At 44.0% G+C, this 16,312-nt stretch overlaps 1 protein-coding gene across 2 annotated transcripts in view; it reads right to left on the reverse strand.

The window, feature by feature from the left end:
- sema5a (sema domain, seven thrombospondin repeats (type 1 and type 1-like), transmembrane domain (TM) and short cytoplasmic domain, (semaphorin) 5A) overlaps nt 1–16,312 on the reverse strand; it is a 102,605-nt gene extending 86,293 nt beyond the window's left edge. Inside the window, exon 1 of one of the 2 annotated variants that reach the window (XM_079292088.1) lies at nt 15,919–16,312. The gene's annotated coding sequence lies outside the window, so the exon portion shown is untranslated. Of the gene's footprint in view, nt 1–15,911 lie in introns of both variants that reach the window. The other variant, XM_079292089.1, reaches the window with a different exon arrangement.

Consider the following 16,312-nt stretch of genomic DNA (forward strand, 5'->3'; position numbering starts at 1 on the left):
TAACAATACAAGATGTAAGGAACAATACTACATAACATTAAGGAGCAGTTTTTGTTTTTTATGCTTATGTGTTGCTAAGAAGACACCCCAGAAGACGGGTCACTCAGGTATAGTTCCATCATTGTTCAAAGTGAAAGAATAACTTCATGATGTTAGTTGTGATGAATAAATATATTTTAAAATCAAGTACATTTCTCTGGCATTTATAGTTTTCTACTGTACCGAAACGTACCGAACCGTGGCTCCACTGTATCGTACCGAACCCAACCGTGAGTTTTGTGCACCGTTACACCCCTATTCCACTGGTGTATCTTTCGAGATTCTATTCGAATGAAGTCATTGGCTCCTCTTGAGGTCATGGAATGCTCACATTAAAAATGGTTAATAAGCTTATTTACATCCTGTGAAGATGGGAGCGACTAAATCAGATGGTTTATGCTGTGTCTTTGAAATTCAATGCATTAAAAGAGGCTAACTTTTAACATCAGGGCTCAGTGATTAAGACTCTGCTGGGAGGCGGTAATTGCGTTTCCGTCTGCGTGTATTTTCCCCATGAGAGAGGCCAGGCTGTTTTTGAAGAAGCACAACGACGTACACATCCTGCAACACGCTCTCTGAGGGGTAAAACCGCGAAAGCGAGGAAGAGCAGGGGCAACAATCACAAATATTAATAGACGAGGAGACGTCCATCATCACAGAGCTGCTTCATGATCTCTGTGTAGCGTTTTTTTCACTTGAGGACGATAACCGTAGTCTACTTCAACTATGTCCCCAATGACAGCCCACAAAATGTCAATCAAACAACACAGTGTATTCATCGCTACCTCGGCAGTATGCAATACAAACTGCCTTGTGGTTTCAGCTCTCTTCTCTTTTTTTATTTTCTTTGTTCAAAAATAACATATTGACCTTAATGCCGTAAACAACCCATATTTTACTCCCCAAACAATTGTGCTGCTGTCAGGTAAAAACGATAATAAATGCAAAAATACCCAGAGGTAACCGGGGGGGTCCCACCTACTGTGTCTAGCGCTCCAGTGTTATGCCAGATAATGTCTTACACAGACCGAATAAGCAATATACAGGTTTTAAATGTGTTTTCTGGAGTTTTTTTTTTTTTTTTTAATTGCCACTTTCAATTTCAACGTTAGAACTTTATCAAGTACAACCTGAAAAGCAATGGATTTGTTTCTGCTTCGACATAATGGTTTCACTCGGCTGTGCATAAGGTGAATAGTTTTACAGCGACAACCAAGTGTGTGTGTGTGTGTGTGTGTGTGTGTGTGTGTGCGTGTGTGTGTGTGTGTCGGGTTAAAGAGAGAGAGTGATCCTGTTGCAAGGCATAGTTGTTGCGTGGTTGTGTAGTTGTGCGAGCGGCCTCATTGTTAACAATATTTGCGCTGGTGACGTGTTTGCAAAGCCGGTATAGTTGTTGCCTCGGTTTGCATGCTGTTGAAGGGGGTCTCAAGGGTCAATCAAGTATTCTCGGACCCCACCCCGACCCCCTGTATTTTGCACACTGGGTAGAAAGCTTAAGAGCACACCACAAACAGCCCCCAACATTATCTCACCCACAACAATGGGAGCCATTACCTTCATGCTTAGGTCCAAAGGCTTAATGATCAGGTTGTCCTTCACTCTCTGCTCATTAACCACTGTGACAAAGCCTTTTGTACAGGTAGATTCCCTCTGTAAATGCCAATCGGAAGGTCAAAAGAAGCAGTCAATTTCAGCACAGTTTGAGTGCCAAGGAAGACACAATAGTTAAATACGGGTTCTGGCCTTATATAAGGAGTTACTCGTGGTGATAGGAAATGACATCATATGTTGACCAGATTAAATGGTTAACGAATGTCAGCGTAAGACTATAAAATTAAAATTTCTCTTTGTAGAATTTACACAGGATGTGGCTGATATTATAAAAATACTTTTGCACATTTGTACAAGTGCTTGCATACAAGCATGCACAGACACACAGCTACATACACAAACACACTTACACACACACACACACACACACACACACTTACACACAGAGTCAAGTCTCTCTTCAGCTCATGTCATAACTGCCTCGCAGCAACAACGCAGCCTTTTAAAACTCCACATGACAAAACATTTGTGAATATTTGAAGACGTCACAGTCAGACAACTAATTGCACATCTTTTGAGGTGCGTTGCCCCCAAAAACACAGACAACACAACACACGTTTCCTCTAATTGACCTGAATGAGCCATGTAACGAGTAGAAATCACTCTGATAATGTCTCATCACTTCCTTCAGCAACACTGAGAGAGCGACAGGGATGAGAGTGAGAAAACACATCCCGTCTGTCTGCGAGCGTGTGAGCGTGTGTTCGATGACGGGACAAATCACGTATCAAACAGACTTATGAAGCTGCAAATTGCAACATATCACACACGCAGTATGTCTTTCACATTTTTTCGTCTGGGTAAAACTACAAAGATGGAATTATAATAAAATCATGGCTGCTCTATAATTGTTATAAGAATGCGTGTGTCAGCAAAGCAGGTATACAGTGGGAGAGCAGATGTGTATGTGTGCGTGTGTGTGTGTGTGTGGGTGTAAATGCACTGAGCTGCTTAGGGCTTCATGTTGGTGTTTAATGAGTTTTGTGGGGGAAACTCCAAGGTTTCCGGGATATAAGTGAGCCTCTGTAGTCTCTATTAGGTGCAGTATTAACTCTCCACTGCTGCAGGCTCCTCTACTAACTTGATGAGGCAGGTATGGGCCAGGTGCTTTGTGCCCTCACTTCACTGAAATGAAGGCTCGCACAAGGGCAAGCTGACACAATCACACACAGTTACTCAAAGGGTCACACACACACACCATCTTTCTTTGTTTATTGTTTCTGTCTTTTAATACATACATGCCGCCACAACCCCACCCAAAATGCCACCTGGGAGCAAACACAATACCATCTAATCAGCAGGAACAACGACATCAACCTCCCGGAGATGAAGAGAAAACACAAGTCGGTATGGCATGTGTGTGTCTATAGCGGTGACAGGTCTAATTTAAGCTCACGGCTAAATACAGCACAGCGCAAACGCTGTGGCTGCCCTTCTGAACCACGTTTCATGACGCCTTTGATGGCTCAACATCAAAGCTGAATATCACCAGTTTTAACTCCAATACATGAATTCACTTTCTATGTTTAGGTTCGGCCTGGTATTGCTGCAGAGATTTGAAAAAAAGAAAGAAAAAGCTCGTCCTCACAATGCATATTTATGCAGCGTACGCCGCACGCAAGAGTCTCAAGTCACAAAAGACACCAAAGCTCGTCGACTGACCTACATTTTCCAAGAAATTATGGCATGTATTTCAAAATAACTTCCTGTGTCATTATGATAACAATTACAGGTTGTGGTCCTGGTTAATACCCCTTTACTGCTCTAAATCCCCCCGGAGTCAGTCGCAAAGAATACTGGGCGTATATAATGTGTGGTCTGCGCTGGTGTTGACGCCAAAAGCAGATGTTCGTCGCGTGTGTGTGTGTGTGTGTGTTGTCTCTCCTATACCTTAAAGCATGTGTGTATAGAATGTGTGCGCACAGCTGTCTACCTGACCCAAATGTATCTATTACTGCTGAAATACCTCCTTTTTAGTGTGGGTGTGCCTGACCCACTCAGTTTATGTTCACTTGCATGTTCCTCTGTGAGTGCGTGTTTGTATCTGTGCCTCCTTATATTTAGTTTTACATTATATAACAGCGTGAACAGCTGCTCATCTGATCTGATCTATTTGCATGTCTCTTCTTTCATGTGTGGTCATGGTATTTGCCACAGAATGCCATTTCTTTGTAAAAATGTATCTTAACCCTGAAGAAAGTGTGTGTGTTTGTGACTAGTCTCATTCTCTGAACCCAGCTCCTTAAGTGTGACGAATAGCTGCTTTTTCTGATCTATATCAAAGTTAACATCATATCTTTTGGACTGATAGATAAAGTAAGGGTATTGGAAGACATTACTTTGGGATCTTGGACATTTTTGTGAGCATTTTTCAATAACTTCCCGACAGGATGTTGGACGAACTAATCTGTGCTGTACAGTGTTGAGGTTTTTTGAGGTGTGTGTGCACATCATCTCCTCAGCAACCCAGAACACCCTTCTCGCTTCACATATATCCCCACAGAGGGAAAACAGCTTAAGTCTGAAGACTTCTCAGTCGGGTTTCGTGATCATTTTTTGGATTTGACTGCATAATTTCTCCGTTAATCTAAAACAAAATAACATTTGTTTCAAACTCAATTGATGATACGGCGACAACTTCCCAACCGGAGGTATTATAATCAAGCTTTCTTTGCATCTTGTGAGCCTAATTCCTTTTTTTCTCTTTCTTAAAACATTTGAATCTAACAAAATCCCTCTTCCGATGTCAACATGTGTTGCAGGTTAGCAGCAATTAAGCATGAAAGACAGATATGCTGCTTTCTGTGATTACTCTCATACAATACTGTAATCTGCACCATATACGCAGCTGTAAATGGTCAAATAATGTCTGGGAAGACCGAAAGACTGCGAGGTAATGGCTTTCAGACTCGCACTGACCCGCTCCTCAGAAACATGGAGAGTTGCAGAAGACTTGAGAGGAAGAGGCATCAAGAAAGTCGTTTAGGGTCACTTGAGGTAGATTACTGGAGAGAGGCCGGTAATAATGAGAGGAATAGAGGAACAAAGGATGGAGGAGATGCAGTCGAGGATGAGGAGTAAGAGGTTGGATGAGATGAAATTGAGGGACAGGCTTGGATGGAGGAGGTTGGAGGGAAGAGGAGCGGGGCATTAAAGAGGTTAGGCGGAAACAAAAGGAGCGCTGAGTGAGGAGGAGAATGGATAGGATTAATGGAAGATGAGTTTAGATGGAAGGAAGGAAAAGGAGAGAGGAATTTAGAGGCACTTCAGAGAAAGGAGGTTGGAAAGTGTGGCTTGGCTGTGAGAGAGTGCAAGGGATCTCCATGAATAACACATGCCACAAAACTGCAATTCCTCACATCTCCAGTCCGGTGTGTGTGTGTGTGTGTGTGTGTGTGTGTGTGTGTGTGTGTGTGTGTGTGTGTGTGTGTGTGTGTGTGTGTGTGTGTGTGTGTGTGTGTGTGTGTGTGTGTGTGTGTGTGTGTGTGTGTGTGTGTGTGTGTGTGTGTGTGTGTGTGTGTGTGTGTGTGTGTGTGTGTGTGTGTGTGTGTGTGTGTGTGTGTGTGCCATGTGTCAGGAGAGTGGTCCCACTGAGGTAATTGAATAAGGACATGAAAACAACAGGGGAACAGAGTCAGGGTGAGGTGGTCAGGCACAGCTGGAAAAGCAACAGCCCCCCCCCTCCCTTAAACTAAAGGGAAAGGAAACACCGGGGGAGTATCTGGGACTCTACATGGCCTCTCACAGACGCCAAAGCTCCAGGTGCCACACAGCGCAGGTCTCTTTAACATCCTATTCTATTACCAATCCCCATGCCTTTTTTTTTTATCTTTGCCCATATGTCTGTGTTTTCACCATCACACCAGGCTTTTTGGGGGGTTTTGTTTTATGTAAACTGTGACTGTTATCGTCCATCATGGTGTGAGATGATGACAGGACGGGAGAAAATTGATTCAAACTCGCAGCAAAATACCAATAACAACCTCGCTGCTTTTCCAGGCTGGAAAATGTTGCAGGCGAAGGAGCCAAAATTGGGTGAGAGGCAGTTTAAAGCGCTCTGTTTGTGATGGGGTTTTTTTAATCAAGCAAACTACTGCTATTGCAAAAAAAGGGGGAATTGCTTGTAAAAAAATTTACACTCTGCTGCTTCATGCCTCAAACCGGAGAAATCTGGAAGTGGCGGTTCATTGTGTGAGCGGCGTGTACATAAACAACACTAGGTGTAAATGAGACTAACAGGGAAATAAAAAAAGTTGGGTGAGTCGCTTGTACAGCTGGCCCAGACTGTTAATGTCTACACTTTTTCTATTAGACGGGACCCCCTGGCTGCCTCATACAATTATGGTATTCTTCTGGGGCCGTGAGTGTGGGTGTCTGCATTGTGAGACTGTGTCTGGAGGTGATAAAACAGCAGAAAGCACATAAATAATGACTTTATGATCCCCTCCACCCTTTGCTGTAATGATGACAATGGCGTTTTCCAAGCCGGGACGCAGGTGGGGGGCAAGCGGGGTAATCCACATGTGGCTTCCAGGTGTGCTAGACTCCATCTCTGTTACTTGTTCACCTCCCAACTCGCCATGGACATCCATCTTTTATGTTCGGCCATCTTTTAGTGTCCCACCATCACTGTATATCCATCTGAAAATGTATTCATCTCGTTGCAAGTGTAGAAATATGTGTGTGAAAGCTTTCTGTTCTCAAGGGACTGATACAGCCAGATGATCTGCGTTAATCAAGCCGACATCTTGCATTCTTGTGTCTACAGAGTGTGCGGAAATGGCAGCTGTGTGTTAGAAGCAGAATGGAGAGAGAATAAAGGAGAGGAAGAGGTCATTTTGAGTGACAGAGTCAGACGTGCGGCTAAATTGCAGTCCAGCTGCTGAGGCAGGAATAACAATGCGATTTGCGTAATCGTTTCTTTAAGTGGGTTCTGCTACCACTGCCACACAACAATAGCAGTAAATCATGTGACTGTACACTGCAATTAACATCCTTTCCTTTCTTCACAGTAATCATGCTCTGTGGCTAAATATGATCATTTCATCAAGATCACTTGTGTTAGAAATATTTCCGCCTTTGCAGCTTTTGAAATCATTTTCCCAACACCTGACCTAACCGTCCTTTGCAGCTTCAGAAAAGCATAATTTCGCCGAAGGAGTTCAGGGAGGAGTCTGACTGTCATCGACTCACACACTGAGAGAGAGAGAGAGAGGAAAAAGATGACTAAGAAGCACTAAAGAGTGAAAATCAGAGCTGAAAACAGAGGGACTGTAACCTGCCAATTACTATAATTGCTTCAGCTAGAACCGATTAACTCTAGGTATCTGAGAGGGTGCGGAATCACACATCTGCTCACGTACAATTATAAAACAAGAGACTAAGCCAAGACGAAACATATATTTGCGATGAGAAAGGGTTAATTATGATATACGGGGCCCAAAGGGTGAGAGAAGGAGGCGCTGTGGGTGTGGAGCTCCGCTGAGGACAATGATAGGTTACATTGCATCTCATTGTGTTCCGATAGACCTGCCAGCACCTGTGGGACTCAACCAGTTCCAGGAAGCTGGCAGTGTTGTTGTTTCACGCCTACTAAGACTACAACACTGGCCACACAACTGAACACGGGGGTTTCTAGTATCCTTGAGGTAAGTTACTGCCTCCCTCACAGATCCAGCTGCCGGGCAACTCTGACCTTCCCATATCAAGAGGGAGGGCGAGCGAAAGGATTATTGCCCTCTGGGGATGAATTAAGCATTGTATTAATATTAAGGTATTCAGCGCAGAGTGAGAAGGTGGGTGGGAGCTGTAATGGGGTTGAGGAAAAGGAGGGAAAACATCCTCTTTTGTTGAAAAACTATTTGGAATGGTTTGTGGAGCTCATTTCAGAGTTTTGTAACACCAGCAGAGGCATCAAAAGATCCCCCCCCCCCCCCAAAAAAATAAAAAAAACTATCTTTACTTGATAGTGTGATAGTTGTGTGATTTTCTTAAGTCAATAAAAAGACGTTGACCCTGCAGGATAGAATCCCCTTTTGCCCTGAACCGCTGCAGAGGAGGGAGCGCTTTTTCGACCAAGAAAGCCTTCGGGGGAACAGCGTGGAGCACAAAATAAATCAGGATGCAACAGGGCTCATGCTCTGGAAGGGCAGAGGTCCGATTTTAATGACAAGAACTGCACTCAAACAAAGTGTTGTGGACGGGCAAGTCCAGAGGAAATGTATCCTCTGCGTAGAAGTTCCTCCCTCAGTGCGCCTGTTCTGGAACAGCTTGAGTCCAAAACAACTGTGAAGCTTTCCTGCAACACGATCCATTTTCTCCGTCATTTATACTGATTTGACTGAGCTGATCTCGGCTGAGCCTCATTAAGACAATTGTCTTTTTTAGTCTGCTGCCGACGGTGAGAGTGCTTTTCCATGCAACTGCGCACCTTTCTCGCACACCTGCATGTGTATCTCTTTGAAAAGGGCATCTGTGGAGTTGGAAGGTCAGGTCTGCTCAGGCTAAAGGTCAACCGTGGGGGGTTGTGGAGGGGAGGGGGGCAGTCCCATCTCTGAGAAAGTCAAACCGGAGCCTTTCCTTTCGGTCAACCCCGCTGACCTCATGCACGTGAGAGCCGGGCTGCATGTGAAATAAGCAGCAGAACTACTAATATTCCTTTGCACACATGGATATTTCTGTTACTGCCTTGACTTGGCTCTGGTTTGCTTGTTCTTGGCGGTTGATTTATTGACATCATCTTTTTGTCGATCTGACCACTTCTTCCTCCGTGCCTCGGTCTACATTCTGTGATGCTGCAAAGTTTAAAGCTTGTCTCTTCTGTTAAGGCAACCCACAGCATACTATACCTCAACGTGTGTGTACACTGGGATGTGTGTTTTCAGACACTTTGGTGTCTGTTTGTATTTGAGTCCCCTGTTTTCTATGCCAGACAAAGGACGCGGTAAAAAAACAACAACATCTCATCCCAGAGAATCTTTAAACAATCCACTTGAGTCCCAACAGCGCAGAAGAAGAAGAAGAGAGTCAGCACAACTCATGAACGTAACTCACTTTTCGGGGGGGGGGGGGGGGGGGGGGACACACAATAGGCAGAGCGGGAGAAAAGAAACAATCTCTTGTTTCATGAAAAGCATAATCAGACCACTGTACGAGCCAACCGACTCAAGGAAAGTACACTCCTGGCAATACAGCTAGAATTACCCCATTGTCTTTTACAGCAACTAATATCCTTATCACTGAGACCCAGCACCTTGCTGGACTTTAAACAGGCTGAATATTCCACAACAAAAACATCCCTTGAAACCAAACTCCCGCTTGTGTGTCATAGCATTCAACTCCAAATGACCACTTCCTCTTGTGCAAAGAGCTTAAAAAAAAAAGTCAAAGTCAAGTCAGCTTCGAGTGCTACTGTCAGTGTGCAATAAACAAAAATAAGGTGTGTGCACCGCTTGGAAGACCGCCAGGCAGCTTTTTTTCAACTGAGGGCTCATTCTTCCTGACGGTTTATTCAAGAAAGAACGAGATGTTATTCGGGAGGAATAATACGTGGTCTGCTATTCACAGCCGGTGGTTTGGATCAGACCACACGTCCTCTGTGCGGTTTCGGCGTCAGAACTGAGGCAGCATTGTGTCTCCGAAACAGGGTAGACTACACATTCACATTCGTGCCCTGCACAGACCACAAAAGGGCACCATGGCTCACGAGGGTCTCATGTCTGGAGTGTCTGTGGAGTGTTTTTTGGAAACGATACAGTAGGTGTGTGTGTGAAGGAGAAACCACACGAATGTGTTTCCTCACTCGCTCCTCGCTTGCTTTTCCTCTCCTTTCAAGAGGCGTATGCGTTTGGTTACAGACACACAATGAAGTCAGGGGCCCTTTAATGAATTGCTATGTAAATTGCTGCATTATTAATGCGGCATCTACTTTAATATCACATTTAGGGGATTGTTGTTAGATCTTGTTAGAGACTTGGCATTTTGCTCTTTTTGATTGATGTTCAATTCCAGCAAATTTTAAAGAGAATATTAACTGTGACTAAAAGAAAAAGTATTAAAAACATGCAGAGGAGGTGGAGAGCTGTTTGCTGCCCGTGTAGTTACTCAGCAACCTCCTGCAATAATGCCGGCGATGCAGTGTTGGAAGAAGCTCTGAGATCCTTCACTTATTAAATGGATCGATACAACAATTCAAAAATACGAGTGGGAAGTCCATTATTCAACGTATTATCAGCTAAATATGGCACCTGTGACTGATGTATTGGGTTTAGGTTGAACTACTTTATAAGCAGTTTGGTATGCAAGTTCAGTGGCATTTCAACCTGAGTCGGGCCATACGATGAATTTGAGGAGATGTGAGTTGATTAGCCCCAACTATACACTACTTTTTATTAGCAAACCAGCAAAAATATTGTGAACCACAGGTTTAATCTTCAACATTGTATCATGTTTCTAAAGCTCATTATGTGTTGTTTTTTTTGGACTGTGGTCGAAACATCTTTGTAAATCTTCGTTTATTGAGAGTAAGAGGACATTGGCTGTAGAGAGACATGAGTGAGTGAAACATGTTCCCTTCTTCCCCAGTGGAAAGAGCGTCTTCACTTTCTCTTCATCTTGTTTTTTCCTTTCTGTCAGATCTCCCTTCTCTCCTGTCGTCCCTGCTCTTGCTGCCTGTGCCTACTCTTCCCTCTCTTGCCATCTCCTGTCTTTCCTGTCCGTCTCTCTTTCCGTCCCTCTCTAAGGACCTCTGGCACTGACAGATGAATCCAGCAGACAGATGCATCGGGGACCGGCTGGAACTCCTTCTTGTATATTTAACAATTTCCCTCGAACCCGCGCGGTCTGCCCGCCTGCTCGACAATCCTCGTATCGGCCCTTCTATCACTACCTAATTCATTTTTTCTTTCGCATTTTTCTTTTTGAATTCAAAAAGCAGGCGCTGCCGCTCTTTGTGTCTGTGAAACTTAACTTCTTATCTTTTCACCTCTATCTCACTTTTTCTCTTCATATCCCTCCCCTAATCTCACTCTTTATCTCTCTCTTCCGCTCCCCTTTTCTTCCCCGCGTGGCCGAACTACAAGCAGTTATCTTTCAGATGTTATCGGCAACGTTCATATAAGGTCGGGGAAAAAAAAGAATAAAGCGCACTCTGTCATTTATTTTTTCTCATTCATCTGCTGAAGAAAGCATCCTCGTTTTGTTTTTGAGGATATTTCTCTGATTAGCCCTTCCTAATGATTTCAAAGTAGAGATAAATGTTTTCATCTGCTGAAGATTAAAGGATGTTCTGCATTTATATCCACTCATTGATCAAATTAGGGCTTCTCTGGCTGTTAGATGAGACTCTGATAGTTCTAAACACATCGCATCAAAAGAGCTTCTTGTCGTCTGATGATATGCTTCATAAAGATAAGACGCTGCGATGAGCGTCCCATGAGGGGTGGAAAAACTCAAACCCACGAAAGACTTCAGCCGCATCAGCGCCTGCTGATGTGGAAAACATACGGCAAACGCGGTAATGCACGACACACAAATAAACACACAAAGTCCCCCCGCACCTGCTTTAGTAATAGATGGAGGCTGCTAATTTAGCTGTGACTATACATAGCGGCGGGTGTCAAAGTCTCACAGGAGGCAGTCCAGTTTCGCTCTCACCTCAGAGGTACAAGCTGCCGCCTGAAAGAAGCAGCAGCTCCTATAAAAGAGAATATACGAGCTGAGCACCGCCATCAAATGATGCTCTCATTCACGTTTCAAAGTCATTCATCTTCCAGAGAACTGCAGCTGGGTGACGGCCCAGAGAGGGGAAAAAAAAAAAAAAAAAAGCTTGTGTTTGTCTCCGTGTGTGTTTGGTGACAACTCATGACTCATTTCACCCTTCAAATGGCCCGGTGGCGCTCATTCAGCCAATAAACAAAGACCAGCAAAGCCTCTTCACTCTCTCTTCCTGGAGTTCTCATTTAAAAAAACTCTCTTTTCACCCTCCACCCGCCAGATTCATTACACCTCGCCACACACACACACACACACTCTCCTCGACTGCTCTCTCGGTTGCCTAAGTAGTAGAACAAACTCCAAACTTAAATAAGTTCACAATAATCGCTTCTCCTGTTGTCACAGAAGTTTGGGCCCCATCTCTGTTTAACCTTTCAAACATCGTCTTGGCCCTGATCCCCAGTGAAAAAGAGGATTTGGGGATTATTTAATCGTGACCCAAATATAGTATCCCTTTTCTCCCTGTACTGGTGGTTAAAAGACAGATCCCTCTGCTATTTGAGCGGGGCTTTGAGGTTGTAGCCGAGAGAGGGACCGAGCTAAATGTGGTGTCACAGTGCTGGAGAGTGAAGGCTGCTTCAGCGGCTCTAATTCCCTTTGACGTGTGGACATGAGACTGGATGTTTTACTCAGACCACAGTCATTCATTCTTGGATCCGGCAGCAGCAGAAATAATGGCGCATCCAGGATCACATATCGCTTGCTCGTGCTTCCCTGTCGCACCGTGAACTCAAATGATTTCCTCCACCTGCCCCTGTGCTGTTTCTGCTGTTTAGCATGCGGTGTGAAATTATCACAGCTTCCCCTGCCTTGTTTTATAAGAAGCTGTCCCATCACAGAAGTGCTGTGTGTGTGTGTGTGTGTTCATACACAATCTACTTTTAACACTTCATTTCCTGCTTTTCATAAAGCTGTCCTCATTGTGTGTGTGTGTGTGTGTGTGTGTGTGTGTGTGTGCTGTGTTTTCACTGTAACTCACTTGACTCCAGCTGCGTAGCATTATGTTATAATATTCCTCACAGGAAGTAAAGTCACAATGCCTTTGAAATAATGCCACCATACAAGCAACACATCTTTCAGAGCTGACCTTAATGGAAAGAGATCGTGCTTTAACCGTAATGCAGACTTTATTGTAGATACACAACAGATGCCATGGGGCTGCATTGTGCATCCCACTTGATAGCTTCCTTGCGCTCTCCATGGCAACTGCTGTGACACTTTGGCCTTTGAAGAACAGAAGTGCCGTGAATGACAAACTTTCATTTTGCCAACATTTTCAGTTTTTTTTGTGACTGACGGGGCACTCAAATCCACTGCAGGAAACCTTGGAGTAGCCATAGCAACATCACACCATCTTACTAGATAACTGAGAAATGAAAGAATTGTTTACTCACGCCCTGGCTCCTTCCTTTGTTATGTAGGCAGGTCAGAAATGTATCTGAATATGCTGCTACTGGCACTAATAAGCACTGAAAACGAGCATAAATATTTTTGAATTAGGGTTTCTCACATGGGGGATGCTTCTCTGGAGTTACAGTCTTCAAATCAGAAGTGGCAGCAAGTACGAGGGCGGGATGAGATAATGGCAAAGTGGTTGTGGTGTATAAATAGCCCGTGTTGGTGAGAGGACAAAGCACAGCAGGGAGGAACAGCAAACCACTATTGTTTGAGTGTCCAAGTTGACTTGCATAAAAAGCAATAAATCATCCGCTGAGTAGGATCTGTACAACCGGGGCTTCCATGCAATTCACAGCCCATAAAACCCAGATCTGTTGTGAGGCTGTGTGCACAGGGACAAACTAACCCAAAGCCCCATCTTGCCGGTGTCAGATAAATAAGTAACCAGAGGGCCTGAAAGAGCAGCGAGGGGCCAGAGGGTTAATGGCTGTTTGGTTTACACGTGCACGATAACGCCTTTCACTTTCACTCCCAACAGGGCTCGACCCCCGGGGGGGGGGGCGCCGAATCACAAAGGTCGACGACAATAGGGCTTGTCATTCAAAGGGTTTCCATGGCGACCCCACAGCCCGCTGAGGCCACTTGGGTCATTTTCATCCTGGATTCCTCCTGGCTAGGACTAATTGCTGTGTTTGTGCTGGTGTTCTGTATCAGCGCTCGGGCAAATTCCCAACACAGTGCAACCATCAATCATGCTAATCATATGCTGCTTTTCAGTAGGCGCCGGAATGCGTGGCTGGTATCCATTACTACGGGCTCATCTGTGGTTTATCTCTCTCGACGGACAGGAGTGTTGTTTAGGGCTGTAACTAACAATCATTTCCATTATTGATTCATCTGCCAATTATTCTCTCAATTAACCAATTCATTCTTGTCTGTAAAGTGTCAGGAAATGCCCATCACAATTTCCCAAAGCCCAAGTTGATGTGTTCAATTTTCTTGTTGTATCCAAGCAACAGTCCAAAACCCAAATATTGAGTACAATAAAAGCAAGTATTCAGAAGCAATCGAGCTCGTCAATGGGCATTATCATTTAAAAATGACTTCAAATTGTTGCCACTTAATTATCTCAATTAGCAATTAATAGGGGACTTCTTCAAAGGTCTGACCGACAGTCCAAACACGAGATATTCAGTTTACAATGATACAAAGCAGAGAAACGCAGAAAATCATCACGTTGGAGAAGCTGGAACCAGACATTGTTAGGAATTAAAAAACTATCAAAATAGCTGCAGAAACCGATCCATTGTTGCAATTCTAATGTTTTTCCTCCGTGCAGTTTTTCTCCACAGCTGCAATATAAACTGGCTACTTTTGCCAAAAGGCATCATATCACATGATTCCTTGATTCAGCATTTTCATCCCCCACCCCCTCTCTCTCTCTCTCGCTCTCTCTCTCTCTCTCTCTCTCGTTTTGTCTTTCTTTTTCCTCTCTTTTCCTCTGGGATTTTAGCATCCAACGTCCAATAAAGGCCTGGACGCTGTGAGTCCAAAGTAATTCTACCATCTGGATGAGGGTCCCTTTTTACCATAAGCATATGACAGGACGAATGAGCCACAGCATCCTCGTGGGTCCAAGGCCATAAGATCAGAGGCTGACTGTGTTTATCAGAACTGTAGCTTTCAAGTCCCAAAAAGCCAGCACGACGAAAACAACCAGCGACCCGTATGAATTCTAATGAAATGGAAAAAGAGGGCTCTGGGTGCTTTATACTCTGGACACAACATCTGAGAAAGAATTTGCATGTTCTCTAAAAAGGTGCTCGCCTCAGGCTTAAAATAAACAAACAACAATGGCAAATAAGTGACTTAGCGAACAATTATTTCCAGTTAATCGTACACCAATCAGCACGATCAGGGCTGGAGATTAGCGTTCATCTAAATCCTTTCCAGGACCGGTAAGAGCCAAGGACAGAGCCGTGGGGTAACTGAAGAGCACATGAACCACATGTCTTATCTCCTTCTCAAAACCAGTCACGTTGTTCATCTCCAGCACAAAATATATTCACCTCGTGTCATCTTCTTGAACCTGAAATAGTACATTAGATGCTGTGTCAGGATGGCTTTTGTGGAAGAGGAAAACTCGGTTTAATTTGGTTTGTAAGAAAAGTTCAAATGAACTACTTGTGAAATAATGTTCTTAGAAACGTTCAAGGACTCAGCTCTGGCTCTACAATTGAGTGGGAAGCCTGATGTTTGAGGTTTATAACTGGAAGGTCTTTCAAGCTCAATAATAATGTGCAGAATAAAAGAAACTTTGCACATCGATTCACTTTCATGAAATGTGCAATGCAAGTGTCAGACAGTACACGATCAGCATGTCTCGTAAAAGGGCACACACTCTGTTCATCTCCTTTAACAGTGACGTCACTACACCAACGGCAAATAGAATGAGGATCTTCAGACTAAACTAAGCATAGCAGCAAATATACTTTAAAGGTCACGGAACAATCAATATGCATCCACTGAGAAAACACATGTTATATCTAGAAATCCCAACACAAGTAACAACTGAGTGTGAACATTTCCCAACTTGCATTCGGCACTGACAATATCAGCAAAGACTGTTTTTGTTACAATCATAATGACCATATTTCCATATTGTATTGATGCAGAATACTTTTTGGACTATTGGTTATGATACAAGAGCCTAATCAATTGTCAAAAGATATTGAAAGGGAAATGAATGTGCAGGGATCTGGTGATGGTTGCACTCTGCCAGCACCACCAAGTGGGCAGACACAGCAAAGCAAAATGCAAAACTTCTAAAACTGATGATTTATGTTGTGGGTTTCAGTATTTGTGGATCATTTCATTGAGTTCAGTGACATACTGCCATATTCCCAATCTGCAACTTATTTGAACTTTTTGACTGTGAAATAGAGAGCATATATGACAAGCAGTAAAAGTCATCGGTTTATTTTCAGGAGAAAACAAATACCTCGCGTTTAAAAACGGAATGTCTGCAGAAGCCGTAGACATATCTTGTTAATAATCACATCATATAAAAAAAAAAAAAATACGCTTACGTCTTACCAAGTGAGGTGCCCAACTCCCGCTCATCGAGTAGGGAGCGAAGCTGCGTGTCTTGTCCCGGTCAGGAGAGTGGTACGGAGAAACAAAAAAATAAAGATGAGCTGAAGAAGATAGATCCTCCGTTCCGCTGCGTCTCTTGACAGAAATCGACCTCGGTAAAACTCCTTCTCTCTCTCTGCAGAGATTCCTCTGAGCTTTCTCTCGCACCGCCAGAGCCCGGTGTGCTATTTCTGCTCCACAGAGAAGCGCTCTGTGTGCCGGTGGCTGCTCGGCGCACGGTTTGTAATCGGACACCGGACTGTCGCGCTGCGCCACAGACAATGTGCCTCCGCTCTTTGGGGGGAGCGGGTGCCAAAAAGCAAGAAAAACAAAACTGTCCTTTTAACTGAAACAG

Source organism: Melanostigma gelatinosum, assembly GCF_949748355.1.
Source record: "Melanostigma gelatinosum genome assembly, chromosome: 20".
Classification (NCBI taxonomy): domain Eukaryota; kingdom Metazoa; phylum Chordata; class Actinopteri; order Perciformes; family Zoarcidae; genus Melanostigma; species Melanostigma gelatinosum.